This window comes from Manis pentadactyla, chromosome 10 (genome assembly GCF_030020395.1).
Source record: "Manis pentadactyla isolate mManPen7 chromosome 10, mManPen7.hap1, whole genome shotgun sequence".
Classification (NCBI taxonomy): Eukaryota; Metazoa; Chordata; class Mammalia; order Pholidota; family Manidae; genus Manis; species Manis pentadactyla.
The window spans coordinates 61,863,568-61,883,124 of NC_080028.1; the positions used below are offsets into that span (position 1 = coordinate 61,863,568).

At 38.6% G+C, this 19,557-nt stretch overlaps 1 protein-coding gene across 5 annotated transcripts in view; it reads left to right on the plus strand.

The window, feature by feature from the left end:
• The first annotated feature begins 3,156 nt into the window (after positions 1-3,156).
• The window catches only part of RAB3IP (RAB3A interacting protein), a 51,318-nt gene continuing 34,917 nt past the window's right edge, over positions 3,157-19,557 (plus strand). The window contains exons 1-2 of one of the 5 annotated variants that reach the window (XM_036920969.2): positions 3,234-3,351; positions 13,117-13,197. The gene's annotated coding sequence lies outside the window, so the exon portion shown is untranslated. Of the gene's footprint in view, positions 3,352-3,875; positions 3,892-13,116; positions 13,198-19,557 lie in introns of those variants that run through there. The other 4 variants (XM_057486863.1, XM_036920973.2, XM_036920972.2 and 1 more) reach the window with 4 other exon arrangements.

Genomic DNA, 19,557 nt, shown 5'->3' on the forward strand with positions numbered 1-19,557 from the left:
ATAGTTGGTTTCACTTAATATACAATGGCATGAGTCACAGCAACATTGTACAGAAAGACCATCTATCCCCACAAAGATATGGTGAATATTCCTGGCACTCCCATGCTTTCAGAATGAATATTGTCCTTACAAAGTTGTACTTCCAAATGAATTCCTTCATGGGAAGCTGTCTGTATTTGTATTATACTATTTCAAATGTATTTGGAGACATTTTTAGATGTTTTGAAGTGTCAGAATGACAGAATGGAAATATACAGACTAGTATTCCAAAGACCTGGGTTCAAGATTAGCACATATAATTTCTGTGACTGTATAAATCACTTTATTTTTCTCAGACCCAGTTTCCTCTTTTGTAACATCAGTGGTGAGGAGAGATGACTTAAAGCTCTCTTCCAGCTCCAGTATTTTATGACCCTGTAATTACTTTTCCAATTATACCAAAATCTTCTCTTTGAATGTAGATTTCACTTTTGAGTAGATAAAACTTATCAGAGCCAAGTCCATTAATACTATGTAAGACACACATAGATGGTACTGGTTTTAGAACTTGGAATTATCACTGATGCCTTTACAGGTTTGATAACACTCTCTTCACCTTCATTTCTGTATATTTAGTTGCAAGTGGCAGAAAACCCAACACAAACTGGCAAAGAGAAAATTACTGACTCAAGTACATAAAAAGTTCCGGGTTCCCAGCTTCAGTCACAGCTTGATCCAAGAAGTCAAATAATGCCATCAGGACTCACACTTGGCTATCTGCTCTCTCAGATCTGCCTTCTCTCCTTAGTTCCATTCTCAGCCATGTTCTGCGTTGGCTGGGAAAATCCCTGCCAGCAGCCTCAGGCTTACATTGGCCTTGCTTGAGTTATTTGTTTATCATGAACCCATCACAGAGACCAGGAGGATTGTTTGGTTAAGCCTGGCTCACATGCTCACCCCTAAAGGGGAGAGGAATTCAGTTCCACTTGAATCATATGGCTTGAACATTGTGGGAGAGGACTTCTCCCAATAAAATTATCGTGCTGATCTCAAAAAGATATAATAGATGCTGAGCATGAGGAGAGAGGGAGAAAGGATATCTAATCACTTGTTGCACTAAACAAATTCATCCTTTGAAATGTTTCTCCTTCCCTGTTTTACTGCAGTACAGGATCTCACTATCTCATAGCTTCCTATCTAATCTGGAGTTCTGAGAATCTCCCACTCTGTATCTTGGTATCTGCACTGCAAGGACACTCAATGTTATTATAAGTAACTACTCATGTTGCTCTTCTCATTCTCAAACTGTGCTCAAAGTGTGTGAGAGGAAACATCTCTAAGTACGTTCTAAAGACCCATGGATGATAGGTGATTTGCAAATGGACCAACATGGGACTAAGGCATATGGCTGTTGCCTACTGTTTCGTATAGATGCACGATGTCTTGAGTCCTATGGAGAACAAAGCCTAGGGCCTGTCCTCTAAACATTTACGTACCAAGATAGTGCATCTGCATCTATGTCATTCACTCATCTGCATTTATTGAGCCAGATCTATTATATGTGGGGCCTTGTGCCTACACTCAAGAAGCTCATAACAAGCAGAAAAATAGACAGAACTATAATTACCATATATGTGATAAGTGCTAGAAAGATGCTAGGTCCAATGGGAGCACAGGTAAGGGCACATAACCCATACTGGGGGGGACACAGCTGGGTGGCAAGCAACAGGGAGTGGTTCACAATGGAATGGCTACCTGGGCTGAATAATGAAGGCTGAACAGGAATTAGGTAGGTAAGGAAAAGGTGGAGCATCACAATGTACAGAAAAAGGAGCAACCTATGTAAAGACAGCATATATGAGGGAGTATGCCAAGACTGGAGAACCAAGTAGTTGCTGAATGTTTTGCATATTCATTCCACTTAGTTGTTATTGATACTTGTCTCCCTCCCTATATTTGAGTCTTTGTGGTAGAGATTGTGCGTAATGTTTTCTGTTTCCATTTCCAGCAGTAGGCACAAGATGGAACCCAGCAAATGTTTGACAAATAAATGGCATTTATTCCTGACATAAAATGAATGTGATCGTCTAAGAAACAATAGTTAGGAGTTCATTGATGAGGAAGGTCATATCTAATGACAGTGAACATGAATTGGGATAGATTTATCAATTATTTGGGAATTAGAATGGATTGGACCTGCTACATTGGAGATGGGGTACAAAAGAGTAAATAATGACTTTCTAGGTTTCTGTTTGGATTATATATCTGGCAGATAATAACATTAATAATAAGTAATATTCATTAGGCACTCTGCATAATGCAGTATACTCTTTTACATGTATTAAAGCGTTTAGTCTCTCAATGACTTAGTGAGGTAGATACTTTTATCATCCCTGTTTACTGATGAGAAAATTGGGACTATTAGAGATGCCTACCCAAAGTCACAGAGCTGATAGTTGACGGATTCAATCCCAAAAATTCTGATTTCTGCAGTCAGACACAACCTCCTCTTCTTTACTGCCTCTAATAGATATAATCCATATACAGAATGATGGTTCTGTTCAATATGTGTATCCATAAATTGCATGTATCTTTTACTAAACATGAAGATACATATAGTGGTTGCTTCTTTCCATCAGATTTTGGGAGCTTGGTTCTGTATTTCCACTTTTCCTACTTTGAGGACCTAATGTGGGGTTGTAAGTTTGATAAAAGAGTTAACACAAAGAGAAGGCAGGAACAAAAACATTCTCGAATGTTCTAGCAGCTGCTGGAACGGTGGGATCCGGATTCTATCCGACTTCCTCCCATCCTTGGCCGCTTGGACACTGTAACGTATACATGGACGTCGAGTCCCAGGTTGGTTCCAGCAGTCCTCAACTCACAAGTATCATTTTCCGACTTCTGGAGAGCCCAACACCATCGACGGTAACCCGAGGCCGCCGGTAGCGCCCAGGGAAACACCGTTCAGCCCTTGTTCGCTCTGATTCCCAGGGAAACCGCCTACGGGGACAACTGGGGCCCGCGCTCGGGAGACTGCGATGAGCCCCACCGAGCGCCAGGGGGCGTGAGAGCGCGTCGGCCTCCGGCCCCAGGCTCCGCCCCCCGGCCCGGACCGGCCCCACCCTCGCCCCGCCCCCGGCCCCGGCCCCCCCCGCGACGCGGGGACTGTCCGCTCCCGGCTCCCGGCCCCCGCTCCCAGCGCAGGCGCAGTCCTGCGCTTCCCTCGGCGGCTCCGAGCGCAGGGCCCCCGCCGCGGCGGAGTGTAGTGGCGTCGGTTCGCCGTCCTCCGCCTCTCGCTGCTTCGGAAAGCGCTCTGTGCCGCTCTGCGAGCACCCCTGAAAGCGGTCAGCAGCGCGGGAGGTCGGGCAGGTGAGTGCTGCCGCGGGAGGGAGAGGCCTGGGGCAGGAGCACCGCCCCCGGTGGCGCCCGGGCGCCCGCCTCCCACGAGCGGGCCTGGAGGGACGGCCGTAGCAGGTGCAGGTGCGCGGCGGGCGCGGCTTGCGGGGACCAGCCCGGGCGAACGCGCTTCCGCCTATCGGCTCCCGAACCCCAGCGGAGGCGGTGGCAGGGGCTCGGCGCCTCAGGGCATCTGGGTGCCCTCTGGGGCGGCTGGGGGGCGGCAGCTCCACCCCCGGCCCCGGGACACGGGCGCGTCACTCATTAACTGCGCGGCCCGAGCGCCCGAGGCTGTGAGGCCGAAGCCCGGTTACCTGTCGGCGGGGCGTGCGCGGCCGGGGGCCGGGGTCGCGGAGAGGGGGGCGAAGTTTGCGAGCAAGTCTGCAGCCCTGCTCAGCGAGGGCCCTGGAGTGGGGTGAAGCAGTGGGTTTGGGCCGGGCGTCTTAGTAAAGGATGAGCGCGGATGCATGCCGAGGCGTCGAGGTCACCCTAGGGAGGTTTCGGTGAAACCTGGTGAGCAGGAGCCAGCGCGCGGAGTCGCGCCTAGGAGGCAGCTCAGGAGACTTGAGGGAGTTGAGAAGAGCTGCACAGACATAATTGTAATTACACTACTCTTCCAGCGTTGACACCTCGCACCGTCCGCCCGGGAAAAGCGAGCTTTAATGGACTCTAGAAGCGATGATGTTAGGTGAAATCTGCAGCCCGTGAAGAGTTGCCAATTGTGGGGTTTAAAACAGTCCGTAATGACTAAAGGCTAAGGTCTTAAATATTGAGTGCTGAGCTGGTACTGATTCTTTTCTTTTCTTTTTTTTTTTTTTTTTTGGTACTGATTCTTAAGAGACAATTTAGTTTGGTAGAAATGTAGCATATTCCGAGGCTACCTGTTTCACTCTAGTTTCACCCTCCAACTCCTTCCTTTCAGTATATGAAAAGAGCAGTGTAATCTTTGGCCGTGGAATGATTACATAATTGGACGAGAGGCCGATAAGAGGATTAAAACAAAGTTATTCTATTGTAAATCTGTTGAAAGACCCAGTTTCTGTTCATTATCCTCAGTCTCATTTTGCTGTTCATACAGTTTGTCTAATGGTGAACGAAAAATCAAAAAGAGCCAGAATAGATTTGTAGACCAATCATAGTAAATATTTGATATTGTTAAACATTCCACCAGTTTTATGGGGCCTTGTTCTGTTAACATTTGTTATTTACTTACTAGTAAATGTGCATTTTGATAGAACTTTTCATGTTTAGACATTGTATCTCAAATATGGTTTGTGTGATCTAATCCTAAAGCCCTTACGGAATGTATAGAAATTTAACTCTTCTTGGTGTTTGGCAGTCAGCTCACCTATGGTACTGAATACCTCTAACCTTCCACCAGGATGGATATTTGATGTTCAGCTGCTTGTGGAGTTTATAGTTAGTAGGCTTTTTAATTAGATCCAATTGTACTTTTTAAATTAGTATAGTTATACATATGATTCCTTTAATATGGTTTCCTCTAATTTTTCCTAAGCCCTCAGTCACCCCTCAGTGTACACATAGACACTCTACAAATATCTGTTAAAGTTGAGAGGTTAGAAATCTAGGTCCCCAACATTTTTTAATATGGCAGAACAAAAACTTGTAGGTAACAGTAGTTTTATATTTTTATTGTTGCTAGTATACCCATTTTTCTCCCTTCCTGAGCAGGACTCACTGACCAATTAGAAAGCAGGCCAAATGACAAATTATCAATATGTTTGGTAAAGTTTTAGTTCCATTACTTACCATGTATATGACCTTGAGTAAATCATTTAATCTTTCTAAGCTTATTTCCTCCATTTGTAAATAGATACAGTATCATGTCGAACCATAGAACTGTGTTTAATGTGGTTCAGCCTTATAGGGATTTTGTATTAGTGAGATGGTACTTAAATGGGATGTGGGGGGTGGGGAAGAGGAACAGACAGCAGCCTACAGTGTACCATGCACTGTGCTTTTGCTTTAGGTGACTTGACTCTTCCTGTCCTTGGTTCCTGGGATATATGTGGTGTTACTGAATTCTACAAATCAGGAACTTGAGGCTCAGAGAAGTAAAATAGCTTGCCTATGGTAACTTAGTTGTTGAGGTTAACAACTGAGTGTGACTGTCCAAAATGGAACTCTTAAAATGCTTGTGCCTTCTGTTCCTGGTCTGCACCTTCTGTAAAAGAGCCTTGTTATTATAAGGAGACACATAGATGAAATTGTGTTGGGGAAGCAGAACACACAAAGAGTTATGGTAAAGGGATCCACTTTGGTTCACAAAGGTATGTGTGCACTGATGTGAAACTTTACTGTTTTACCAAGTTTTCTGATGATGGCGATAACATCAGTGCAGCTACTGTCACAATTGAGTCTAGAGCTCACCTGTATCAGGTTCTGGTCTAAGCACTAAACAAACTCATTTACCTTCACAGTGACCTAGTAGTTCAGTAATGCTTTGTCCTATTTTATAGTTGAGAAGGCTGAGACACTGCGGGCTTATGTAGCTTGCTTAAGGTCAGAGGGCTAATTAAGTGACAGGACTACTAGTCAGGCAGTTTTAGTGTCCATGTTCTTAACTACAAGATACTCTACTACTTTGTGTGTAGGTTGTAAAGCTGAAGAATTGTTTTTAATTTAGCTTTTATGAGATACTTAATATTAGTGTAATAAGCAATTCTCTATGTGTCACCAGAGATTTTTAAATCAAATATTCATTGAGCATCTACTCTGCAAGTCACAGTGGGGGTTAAAGAAGTATATGTAAGGAGCATGGAAGGTAGGCTGCATAAATCATTTTTGTATTTTTAGAAGTTTCTCAGAATTTAGAAGGCACTTTTGACACATATACATTGTTGTGATCCTAATGAATGCCAAATAAGACACAGTGCGAGCACAGTTGGAAAGTGGGGAGGAAGGACAGACCAGCAGTGTGTAGAGATTTTGTGTTGTAATGAGAGAAAGTTTTGCTGATATTCTGGGGAGTACACTTTTTCAGACTAAACCTTTGTCCTATATAGCTCTGGTTAAAATGCAGTTCAACAAAGGGTAGCAAATTAGTTGCTTAATTAATTACTTAAATATACTTGATACCCTAAAAAAAATATATCTGAGTTTTTGAAAAATCCTTTCTAGCTAGTTTGCCCATTTCTGTACTGCTGTCCTTAGCTTTGAAAGGTAGTACCCTTTTTTCTTGTGTGCTTGCAAAGCACCCGGTGCATGCCTCTTCTGGCATTTATTAATTTTGTTACTTACATTATACTGGTAAGAGTTGACAGTGCGGTCTCTTCTGCTAGTGTACATGTGCTTTCAGGTTAGGGCTTAAGCCATCCTACCCTGTAGCTTTAGCATCGGGCCTAGAACCCAGAAGGTGCTGCACTGTGTTTGGTGATGGATGATCAGTAGAGGAATGGTAGGATGTGTTGAAATTGATCTAGTGGTAGAAATGGAAATGAGTGTTCAAAGTGAATTGAGGGGACTAGGGATTAAGGGAAGGAAAAGAACTTCCTCTGGCAGCATTAACTTGCTATCTTGATTTTTCCCTCCTGCTTTCCCTTTCAACTTAGAACCAAATGAGGTGGTTTCATAAACTATCTAATCAAAGAAAAAAAGTGGAAATCTTAATTTATCTTAGAATATTGGCAACACAAAAAATTAAATAGCTAAAGCCATAAGCTAAGATTACTTAGTGGAAAAAGAATGATAATTAGTGAAATAGTTCGGGTTTATGAGATTTTTGCTTGTGGTTAACAACAGGGTTGTATATATAAGCATAATGGGAGTAGATGTATTCCCATTATGTATATGTAGAGAACACATGTACATATATAAGCTGAATGACAATTTAATACAAAGAAACTGCAGGAATGTGGGAGCTCTAGAAGTATAAAGGAGTACATGGATGATAGCTTAGAACCAGTCAGATGAGTGGATTGTAATTTGATGTGTCCAGAGAATAGTACTGAATATTTGTTTTGGGGCACCTGGTTGACAGATCAGGATAAAGTGTGAACAACCAAAATAAGTTCAAAAACAGTGGTAAATGTGCATTAATTAACTTCCCCTTGGGAAGAGAATTATATTTGAACTCTGTACCTCAGAAAGACTAGTTCTCCCCTTTCTCCCCTTGTCTCTCAGATAAGTAAGGATCTCTTCTTGTTGTAAGATGAACCCTTTTCTAGGCTCTTAGTTATTTTCCGATCATTTATTCCTTAGATCTTTACAGGTGCCATTCATTTATGTCGTGCTTTACAATCTGTAAGGGTGTTTACATTGACAGTTAAGTCATTAGATGTTCTTAAATGTAGGCGGGGGAGATAATCTCACCACCACTGTAGAGGTTTAAATTTAGGCTCAGAGAAATTAAGTGACTTGCCTAAATTCACACAGCTACCTTTTGACAGAATCTGAATTAGAAAGGTTTACTGAAGCTAGTTTGATAAAATACTCAGGTTTCCCCAAACTTAAAAAACTCAGTTTCTCCTGTCTTGACACTCAAGGTACTTACTGTTTTATCTCTTTTTAAAAAAAGGTAACCTGTGATCAGGTTATCTCTGTCTCTACTCCGCACTGCTTTGCTATTCATTCCCTTTCTAAAGACTCTTATTGTTTATTTGTTCAAACAGTATATACTTCAGTGCCTACTGAAACTTTAGTTGACATAATAGTCTTGCATATGTAAAATAAGGAGGCTTCCACTATTAAGAAAATGAAACTTGGAAAGTCCTTTTTTTTTTTTTTCTTTCTGTTCCAAGGATTTGTAATTAAAATTGTAGTAACCAAGTTAAGTTCTGCACATTTTCTGAAAATCCTTAATTTAAAACCTGCAATAACTAACATCTCTGTGTCAGGGGATACATCCTGTGGAATTAGTAAATAGAAATTAGTATGTGGTCTGTTTTATTAAGAGTGGGAAGATTGTGTAGCTTGATTGACCGTCTGACTAACTTTTCCCATGGGTTATTAATTAAGTCCACACTAATAGACTGCTACTTAAAATGTAAATGTGAATTTTTTTTGTCACAAAATATTAGCTTGGAAAACCAATTAAAATAATGTGAAAGTTAATGAGAAAATGATTTTACATACATATTTACATATATATGTATACACACATACATAAATGTATACTTTTTGGTCTTTTTATTCCTCCTTTATATAGTATTTGAATAAATCTCAAAGCTTTCTAATTATGGAGAATTTCAAATAAAGTAGACAGAACGTTTAATGACTCTCAGAGTTCCCATCATCTAGCCCCAAAGCCATCAACAGTCAGTCCTGCCCATCTGCTTCTGTATTATTTTGAGCAAATTTCAGGCATTGCACATTGCACAATTTCATCTGTAAATATTCAGTATATATTTCTAAAAGGTAAAGGCAGTTAGTGACAATACTGTTTTACACTTGAAAAAATCAACACAAATTCCTAAGTATCAAGTCTGCACACTTTTTTGAATATACAAGAATAAGGTGCTATGATAAAACCCAGCTTCTGTTTATTTTTATTTGTACACTTTTTTTCACCCCAAGTCCTATAGCAGCCGAAAAGGTATTTTAAATCCCAGCAGAGCAGCAAAAGAGAGGAGGAAATGATGATAGCAAAGAGAATGTAGGGGGAAAGAAAAAGAAGAGAAAGCACACAGAGCAACAGCAGAGTCTCATTCATTACTTGTGCGCTACAGAAACTGTAGTTTTCTCTTCCTGAATGAGACAGGTCAGAGATCAAGGAGTATTTTTCTGTTTAGATTGCTTATCTCTACTTGTTGGGTGAGACCTGCGCTAGAGAGCCTCTGTGTAGATCTAACCTTTATCAGAGTCTTACTTCTCCAACAAAATCAATTTTACCTGTTAGGAGATTCTTAGATGTAGTGGAGTCAGGAGTTGAAGTCGCTCACACCAGAGTTTGAATCCTAGCTCTGTTATTTATTGACTGTTTGACCTTGACAGAATTAATGTCTTTGAGCCTTAGTTTATCTGTAAAATAGAGATTTTACGTGTCAATGGGATGCATGAGGAATAACTAGAATAATGTATATAATATGTGTATATGTCACACATACAGAATGTACATTATTGTGTTATTTCTCTTTGATGATGTTTGTGCTGATACAGTGTGACAAAAATATTTGGCAAGTATTAGGAAATACCTTAGAGATCATTATACTTAGTAATAACTAATTTTAATGGTAAGTGGCAGGTATGGTACTAAGCTCTTTATTATTGTCTGACTTAATTCTCATGGCAACCTTATGAGATCGGTACAGTTAATATCCTCATTTATCACAAGAGAGACTGAAACTTAGAACTCTAAGGTCACATTATTAGTAACTGGTCCAGCTAGGATCTGAGCCTGATACCAGAGTATAATAAGCTTTTTGGTGAGGTAGCAAATACTGGTTAATTCTTCCCATTGGAATTCAACCCCTGGTCCTCCTTCTAAGACAGGTACATTCACCACTTCACAGCCAAGATCACTGGGTCGAATTCTAGCACTAATTAGATGAAGATGTCTAGGTTTAGAGAAGTTTAATGATGTGCACAAATTTGGAGGTACAACTCAGAACTTGGTCAAAACTAGAACCTTCAGTACAGGTATTTCTACTCTGCTGTGATGCATATAACCTCCTGTGCTGGAAATGATTTTACTTTCCAAAGCATGTGCTTTGAAGAGTTTTAATAAATCTGGAATTAAAATTATTTAATTTCCAGATATTAAATTGATACGGAAAAAAAACAAGAATCACAGCTTTAAAATGTCTTTTTCTACACGTAAATCCTGTCTTTCCTACTTGTCAAGATAAGTCAAAGGGAACGTGCTTTCTGTCATAAAATGGATTTTATTCTTTTGGACTGCTGATAGAAGTTGAGTTCCTTGATTCATTTAAATTAAGTATTTTTATTTTTCCACGTCCTTCAGATGTTGAAGATATTGTACTAGCAATTTGTCTTAATTTCTTGAGCTGTCCTAGAATGCCTTTTGTTCTCAAATAGAAACCTCATTTTAATTAGAAAAAATAATTTTTAAAACAAGTTATTAGGATTTTTCTCGACATTATTAAATGAGTTAATACATGTGAAAGTCACGTAACAACAGTAGTTAGTTGCAGCAGCGTCCGGCACACAGTTAACTGATGTTGGCTGCTGTTTTTGCTGTGCTGATAATGACTTCAGGAAAGAAGGAATGGTATGAAGTACATATGGGTGATCAGAAGTAAACTGTTTGATGAACTTTCCCTTATGACTGGAAGTCAGCTTTACTACTTGGAACTGAGTAATAATAAAGTGAACTGAGCTATGCTGGTAATTCACACATGAGAATTTAATTTGTTCTACTTTTTCACACTTTGGCTGCGATCCTTGACAAGTTCAGTTTATAAATTGGAATATTCTCCAATTGAAATTAGTTTGTTTGAGTTACTCATTCCTAAAAGTAAAGAATACCACTGTTTAAAAATAGTCATTTATTTTACTCGTAGGACAACTTTGACTTTAAGATAAATCTTAAAGCTTTCATATATTTTTAAGAGTAAAAGATTCTCAGACCAATGTGATTCTTTTATGGACATTTCATATGCTTGAAAAGGGGACTAAATTTAATCTTAAAATAACCTCAGAAGTGACTTGAATTTAAAGAATGTTGAAATGTGTCCCTTGGAATGGAAACATTGTAGGTAAGAGCACTGCTCAGAGGTGCTGTTTAAGTGCTGTATGCATTATTTCTTTAATTCTCATCCTGCAAGGTAGAAAATGTAGGCACAGATTTCCAGATGAGAGAATGTAGGCACTGATCAGCCCAATAATTTGACAGGAATAGGATTTAAACCTGCCTCTCTTTGAGGCTTGCCTCTGTGTTCACTGCCTGTACTCCTGTTTATGAGATCTCTGTGTTTCCCATAAAAGCTTTGCTTTCACACCTGCCAAGCCCTTCTAAGTGCTCTTTCTCATCATTTCCTACTTGTGTTTTCGGTCTTGTCTTTGGCTTTGCTTTTCCAAGAAGGCCTTTCTTTGATTTCTTTGCCCCTCCTGAGTAGTCTCTTGGATCCCTTTGCATCTTCTGTTGTGTTTATCACACTGTATTATTGTCTCTACTTGTCAGTCTCTCCTGCTTTATTGAGACTATATGGAAGCAGAGATGATTTTTCATTTTCTTTCCCCACAACTGGGAACATGGTAGGTCCTCAAAATACTTGTTGAAAGAATAACTGAAATATTATGTTTGTATATAGGAAAAATAAGGAGGGTGTTGCATGGATAATGGATTTTAATTCAGTGTAAGGAGAAACATTTTTACTCCATTGGTGTAACAGTGGACTGGCAAAGCAGTTCTATGGTGGTAGTGTGTCATGGTGGTTAAAATTTGGACTCTGGAGTCTGACAGACATAAGTTTTAGTCCTGGCTATCCTAAGCTGGTTTCCTCAATTTAAAAATGTACTGGAACCTGATATTTAGTGAGTGCCCAATAAATATTAGCTACTATTGTAGGAGAAACTGCCCTCTGTGTGATTGGGACTAGTAATCGGATGGTTTAGCTCCCCATTCCCTCCCTCTCCCCCTACGTTATTTTAAAGCAAATCCAAGTAATCTTATTTCATCTATAAATACTTAAGTGTATATCTCTAAAACATAAGCACTTTTTAATATAAACATACCATTATCTCTAAAACTTGACAAGAATTCATAGTAATACCACTAATATGCAGTGTTCAAGTTTTCTTAGTCATCTCGTAATATTTGTTTTTATAATTGGTTTCTTCAAATAAGAATCCAGAAAGGGCCACACATTGTAGTTGCATCTGTTAAGTCTGCTGTTAAACCTTCAACTCCTTCTTTTTCTCTAGTTTATTTATTGAAGAAACATAAGATGCAAACCTCAAAAGAGGTAGGTTTAAATTCTGCTCCTGTCACACTGCAGGACTAATGTGTGCCTAGTCAAGTTTGTCTAGTGGAGTTTCCCAAAGTCTGGATTTTGCTGCTTTCCTCTCATTCTGTTATTTAATATGTTTCTTCTCTGTATTTCTTATAAACTGATGAAGACTTAGAGGCTTTGTTGGCGTGGGGTCCTTTTTTTTTTTTCCTTAGGGGCAAGAATGCCTCATGGATGGTGGTGGTGTTCATTTCCTATTTTAGTACAAAATTTTATAATATCTGGTATTTTTGCTTTTTGGGATAAGACGTTTTAATAAGTTCAGGTACTTGCATTCTGATTCAGTAACTGTAAAGTTCCCAGATAGCTTTTTACTAACGGGTTTTAATAGTTACTGATAAGTGTTGGTGTAGGACCATTCTTTCATTATTATTGCAAAGTTATATTAAGTGGGATCTTTTAAAAATAACTTTTCCACCTAAAATGTTTAGTTCTCTGATGTCCAGGGAAGTCAGGATAAAAACCTGATTCTTTCCTTTATTTTACCAGTTTTCAAAATAATGAATTGGTTCCATAGCACCAATCAGAGGGGACTGGTGAGATCTTGTTTCTGTTTTCTTTATAGTAATCATCATAAATTCGTGGATTTAAAAATACTTTTGTTTCACTTCTTTAAAGATACTATCCCTTTTGAAGTGCAGATTGTCCCACCTTTGGTTAGGGGGAGTCCTTCTGATACCACTCGAGTGTTGTCTCCGACAGCTTTCTGCGTCCTGATATAACGCAGGATTCCAGGGTCCTTCTGTACATTACTGCCCGAGGCCAGCAGCAGCCATTTCTCCAAGGAGCCCTTGTTCTTTTTTTGTAGGAAATGGTATGACTCTGGGCACAAGGAGTACTCATTGCTCCCGAGTCAGTTACTATTGTTGCACCTTCTCAGTGCATAAAGGTAGGAATTTTTTAATAGAATTTTTCTTTCTGATATTTCTTATTTGACTTTATGTTTGTATCTCTTCCCATATGCTGAAAATCTTAGTTCCAAATGATGTTAGCAGAGTAACTTACTTGCTTAATCTTATTATATGTATGTAATAGTTTTAGAATAGCAATATTAACTTTATTACTAATATAATTACTGGAAATAGTTTATTAATTTTTTCACTCCTTTTGTCATTAGAATATGTTCCACTAGGGATGTTTTAAAATCACTTGCAGTAGCTCTTTTTGGCATGGTTAAGCTACAATCTCAGTATGCAGCTGGGTTTCTTTGTTTCATTTTTAGAGATTCTTTTTAAAATTAATTTTGTTCTATCAGTTACATGGTTCCAAATGCAAACTCAAATCTGCAAGGCAAGGTGCATTTGGAAAAATCTAGCTTCCATGCCTGTCCCCCTCTTCCTGTTCTCATCTTCTTTCTATAGTAACCGTTTTTGTTAGCTTTTGGTTCAGCTTTCCACTTCTAAAATATAAGTATACATACAGACAAATACATATAAATGTTACATATACATATAAGAAATTTGTATTCTTTAAACAAAGGTAGCTTACTATACAGTTATGTATCTTGTTTTTTAGCTTGTCAGTATATCCTTGAGATCACTTCATAGCAGTGTGTAGATGTTATTCATTTCTTTTTACAGCTGCATAGTGCTTCATTATGAGGATGTACATGAGTTCATTTGATCAACCTTTTGCTGTTACAAGACTTTGTCAGTCTTTTGATAATGCTGTTAGCCTTTTGCATATATCTTTCTTATTTTGCCAGTTTAACTTTGGAATAAAGCCCTCAATGTGGGCATGCTGGGTCAGAGGTTTAATGAATATGTCCTTTTGCTAGATATTGTCAAATTCTCCTCCATAGGATTTGTACCATTTTGCATTTCCAGAAATGGAAATGCTTTCACACTTTGTGGTGCAATGAACCTCTTAAGATGTAGAGAGGTCAGTTATAAATTGAGTATTAAACATTTTAGATTCCTTGTTAGTATAGTATTTTGGGTGAAAAAACAAGGGTTAGTTTCAGTTTGAGAACTGAAATTGCTATTTGGTACAATAAAGAAAACTGATTGGATTTGAAATTTGGTATTTGTAGATTTAACAGTTACAGTTTTGATTGTTCATATCAAAGGTCTGGGACATGTAGTAATTTGTGCTTTAAGAGAGTATATAATTATTTATCAACATGCTTTTTTCACAATTTTACTGCAGACTTTATCCTCTACTTTTTTTTATTAAAGTATCATTGACATACAAACTTATGATAGTTTCACATAAACAACACAGTGCTTTCAACATTCACCCATATTATCAAGTCCTCACTCCCTACATTGCAGTCACTGTCTATCAACATAGTAAGATGTTACAGAGTCATTACTTGTCTTCTCCATGCTGTACTGTCTTCCCTATGACCTACCTATATTGTGATTGTAAATTATAGTACCCCTTAATTCCCTTCTTCCTCCCTCCCTACGCACCTTCCCTATCTCCTCCTCCTTGGTAATCACTAGTCCCTTCTTGGTGTCTATGAGTCTACAGCTATTTTGTTCCTTCTGTTTACTTTGTTTTTATACTCGACAAATGAGTGAAATCTTTTGGTATTTGTCTTTCTTCACCTGGCTTATTTCACTGAGCATAATACCCTCTAGATCCATCCATGTTCTTGCAAATTTCTTTTCTTTTTACGGCTGAATAAAATACATTGTGTATATGTACCACTTCATCTTTGTCCATTCATCTAATGATGGACACTTGCATTGCTTCCATATTTTGGCTATTGTAAATAGTGCAGTGATAAACACAGGGGTGCATATGTCTTTTCAAATTGAGTCTTGTTTTCTTCAGGTAAATTCCTAGGAATGGAATGACTGGGCCAAATGGTGTTTCTATTTTTAGTAGTTTAGGAACCTCCATAATTCTTTTCCACAATGATTGAACCCATTTGCATTCCCACCAATAGTGTAGGAAGGTTCCCCTTTCTCCACATCCTAGTCAACATTTGTTATTTCTTGTCTGTTTGATGTTGGCCATCCTAACTGGTATAGGGTGATATCTCATTGTGGTTTTAATTCTCATTTCCCTGATGATCAGCATGTCCTTGATGATTAGCAATGTGGAGCATCTTTTCACGTGCCTGTTGGCCATCCGTATTTCTTCTTTGGAGAAGTGTCTGTTCAGATCCTCTACCCATTTTTTAATCAGATTATTTGTGTTGAGGCTTGTGAGTTCTTTATATATTTTGGATATTAACCCTTTATCAGATAAATCGTTTATGAAGATATTCTCCCAAAAGGTTGCCTTTTGTTCTGCTGATGGTGTCCTTTGCTGTACAGAAGCTTTTTAGTTTGATGTAGTCTCACTTGTTCATTTTTATTTTGTTTCCCTTGCCTGAGGAGATGTGTTCAGGGAAAAGTTGCTCATGTTTATATTCAAGATATTTTTGCTCATGTTTTCTTATCAGAGTTTTATGGTTTCATGTCTTCAGATCTTTGATCTGTTTCTAGTTTAGTTTTGTGTATGGAGTTAGACAATAATTCAGTTTCATTCTCTTGCTGTCCAGTTTTCCCAACACCAGTTGCTGAAGAGACTGTCTTTTCTCCATTGTATAGTCATGGCTCCTTTATCATATATTAATTGACCGTATATGCATGGGTTTATATCTGGGCTCTCTATTCTGTTCCATTGGTCTATGGTTCTGTTCTTGTGCCAGTATTAAATTGTCTTGATTACTGTGGCTCTGTAGTAGAGCTTGAAGTCAGAGAGCGTACTCCCCTCAGCTTTATTCCTCCTTCTCAGGATTGCGTTGGCTATTCAGGGTCTTTTGTGGTTCCATATGAATTTTAGAATTATTTGTTTTAGTTCATTGAAGAATGCTGTTGGTATTTTGATAGGGTCTGCGATGAATCTGTAGATTGCTTTGGGCAGAGTGGCCATTTTGACAATATTAATTCTTCCTATCCATGAACATGGAATAGATTGCCATTTATCGCTGTCTGATTTTTCAGGGTATAGGTCTTTCACCTCCTTAGTTAGGTTTATTTCTAGTTACTTTTTCTTTCTGATGCAGTTGTAAACGGAGTTGTTTTCCTGAGTTCTCTTTCTGCTAATTTGTTGTTGTATATAGGAATGTAACAGATTTCTGTGTATTAATTTTGTATCCTGCAACTTTGCTGAATTCAGTTATTAGTTCTAATAGTTTTTTAGTGGAGTCTTTAGGGTTTTCTTTGTATGTCATGTCATCTGCAAACAGTGATGGTTTAACTTCTTCCTTACCAATCTGGATGCCTTTTATTTCTTTGTGTTGTATGATTGCCGTGGCTAGGACCTCCAGATCTATGTTGAATAAAAGTGGGGAGAGAGGGCATCCTTGTTTTTTCCCCCATATTAGATGATATCTTTCACCTTTTTGCTGTTAAGTATGATGTTGACTGCTGGTTTGTTGTATATGGCTTCTATGATGTTGGGGTTCTCTCTACTATTAAGAGTAAGAAAGAGTAAAATTTTTAAGGGCATGAAAGAGTAAAATTTTTCAGTTTAATGAATGAATTTTTTATGAAGAAATTATGTGCTATATTGGTGCTTCTCTTTGGAAATTTGGGGAAGTTCTGGGGAGGTATCAGAATAATTAGAGCTCTATTGTAGGAAGGAAAAAAGTGCGAAGAGAGTTCAGATCATAGAAGTTTTGATTTTCAGACTAATTTTGGACTTTGTAGACAGTGGGAAAGCAGTAAAGGATTTATAAGATATCTTTTAGATTCTTCAAGTGAAAAACATGAGTGGTACACTTTTTAGCTTTCATGTAAATTTTGTGGTGTAATTGAGTAGTTATATTAAATAGTTTTTTTTTTCACACCCCTGTAAATTGACAATATTTATTTGTTTCCTGTCCTTTTTTGTGGTTGTATTTGTTGACTTACAAGCATTCTTTTTTCTTCTCTTCTTTTTTTATTTGGTATCATTAATCTACAATTACATGAGCAACATTAGATTCCCCCCATCATCAAGCCCCCACCACATACCCCATTGCAGTCACTGTCCATCAGTGTACTAAGATGCTATAGACTCACTACTTGTCTTCTCTGTGTTGCACAGCCCTCCCCGTGCCTCCCCCACATTATACATGCTAATTGTATTGCCCCTTTCTTTTTCCCCCCCTTATCCCTCCCTGCCCACCCATCCTTCCCAGTCCCTTTCCCTTTGGTAACTGTTAGTCCATTCTTGGGTTCTGTGAGTCTGCTGCTGCTCCTTCAGTTTTTTCTTTATTCTTATACTCCACATATGAGTGAAATCATTTGATACTTGTCTTTCTCCGCCTGGCTTATTTCACTGAGCATAATACCCTCTAGCTCCGTCCATATTGTTGCAAATGGTAGGATTTTTTTTCTTCTTATGGCTGAATAATATCCATTGTGTATATGTACCACATCTTCTTCATCCATTCATCTACTGATGGACACTTAGGTTGCTTCCATTTCTTGGCTATTGTAAATAGTGCTGCGATAAACATAGGGGTGCATCTGTCTTTTTCAAACTGGGCTGCTGCATTCTTAGGGGAAATTCCTAGGAGTGGAATTCCTGGGTCAGATGGCATTTCTATTTTGAGTTTTTTGAGGAACCTCCATACTGCTTTCCACAATGGTTGAACTAATTTACATTCCCACCAGCAGTGTAGGAGGGTTCCGCTTTTTCCGCATCCTTGCCAGCATTTGTTGTTCCTAGTCTTTTCTATGTTGGCCATCCTAACTGGTGTGAGGGGATACCTCATTGTGGTTTTAATTTGCATTTCCCTGATAATTAGTGATGGGAAGCATCTTTTCATGTGCCTCTTGGCTACCTGAATTTCTTCTTTAGAGAAGTGTTTGTTCAGGTCCTCTGCCCATTTATTACTTGGATTATTTGTTTTTTGTTTGTTGAGGTGCATAGACTCTTTATATATTTTGGATGTCAACCCTTTATCTGATATGTCATTTATGAATATATTCTCCCATACTGTAGGGTACCTTTTTGTTCTATTGATGGTGTCCTTTGCTGTACAGAAGCTTTTCAGCTTGATATAGTCCCACTTGTTCATTTTTGCTTTTGTTTCCCTTGCCTGGGGAGATATGTTCATGAAGAAGTTGCTCATGTTTATGTCCAAGAGATTTTTGCCTATGTTTTTCTCTAAGAGTTTTATGGTTTCATGACTTACATTCAGGTCTTTGATCCATTTTGAATTTACTTTTGTGTATGGGGTTAGACAGTGATCCAGTTTCATTCTCTTACATGTAGCTGTCCAGTTTTGCCAGCACCATCTGTTGAAGAGACTGTCATTTCCCCATTGTATGCCCATGGCTCCTTTATCGTATATTAATTGACCATATATGTTTGGATTAATATCTGGACTCTCTATTAAGTTCCACTGGTCTGTGGGTCTATTCTTGTGACAGTACCAAATTGTCTTGATTACTGTGGCTTTGTAGTGGAGCTTGAAGTTGGGAATCGAGATCCCCCTTGCTTTATTCTTCCTTCAGGATTGCTTTGGCTATTCGGGGTCTTTGGTGGTTCATATGAATTTTAGAACTGTTTGTTCCGGTTCGTTGAAGAATGCTGTCAGTATTTTGATAGGGATTGCACTGAATCTGTAGATTGCTTTAGGCAGGATGGCCATTTTGACAATATTAATTCTTCCTAGCCAAGACATGGGATGAATTTCCATTTGTTAGTGTCCTCTTTAATTTCTCTTAAGAGTGTCTTGTAGTTTTCATGGTATAGGTCTTTCACTTCCTTGGTTAGGTTTATTCCTAAGTATTTTATTCTTTTTGATGCAATTGTGAATGGAATTGTTTTCCTGATTTCTCTTTCTGTTAGTTCATGAAATAGTTTTTGCTTGCAGAGAAACTGAAGCATATGTTATTGTTAATGGCTAACTATGACAACAGATGTTTACTGCAGCCATACTATGTACCAAATACATAGTACAATACTAAGTACTTTATATGGGTTGTCTTCTTTGAGTCTCACAGCAACCTGGAGAGGAAATAATGTTATCCCCATACTCATCCCATCAGAAGAGAAATTGAAGGTTTAGAAAAATATAACTTGTTATCCTAGATTGGATCCTGGGCCTATGAAACATATTGTTGGGGCAGTCAGTGAAACGACTGTGGCCTTCTGATTATATAGTAATATTGATCAGTGTCAGCTTCCTGATTTTGGTGAAGGTTTTGTAGTTAGCTAGGAGAATCTCCTTGTACTTAGAATATACATACAGAGGTATTAGTGATGGGCATCATGTCTGAAACCTGTTCTCAAATGGTTCCAAAATGTTAACAAC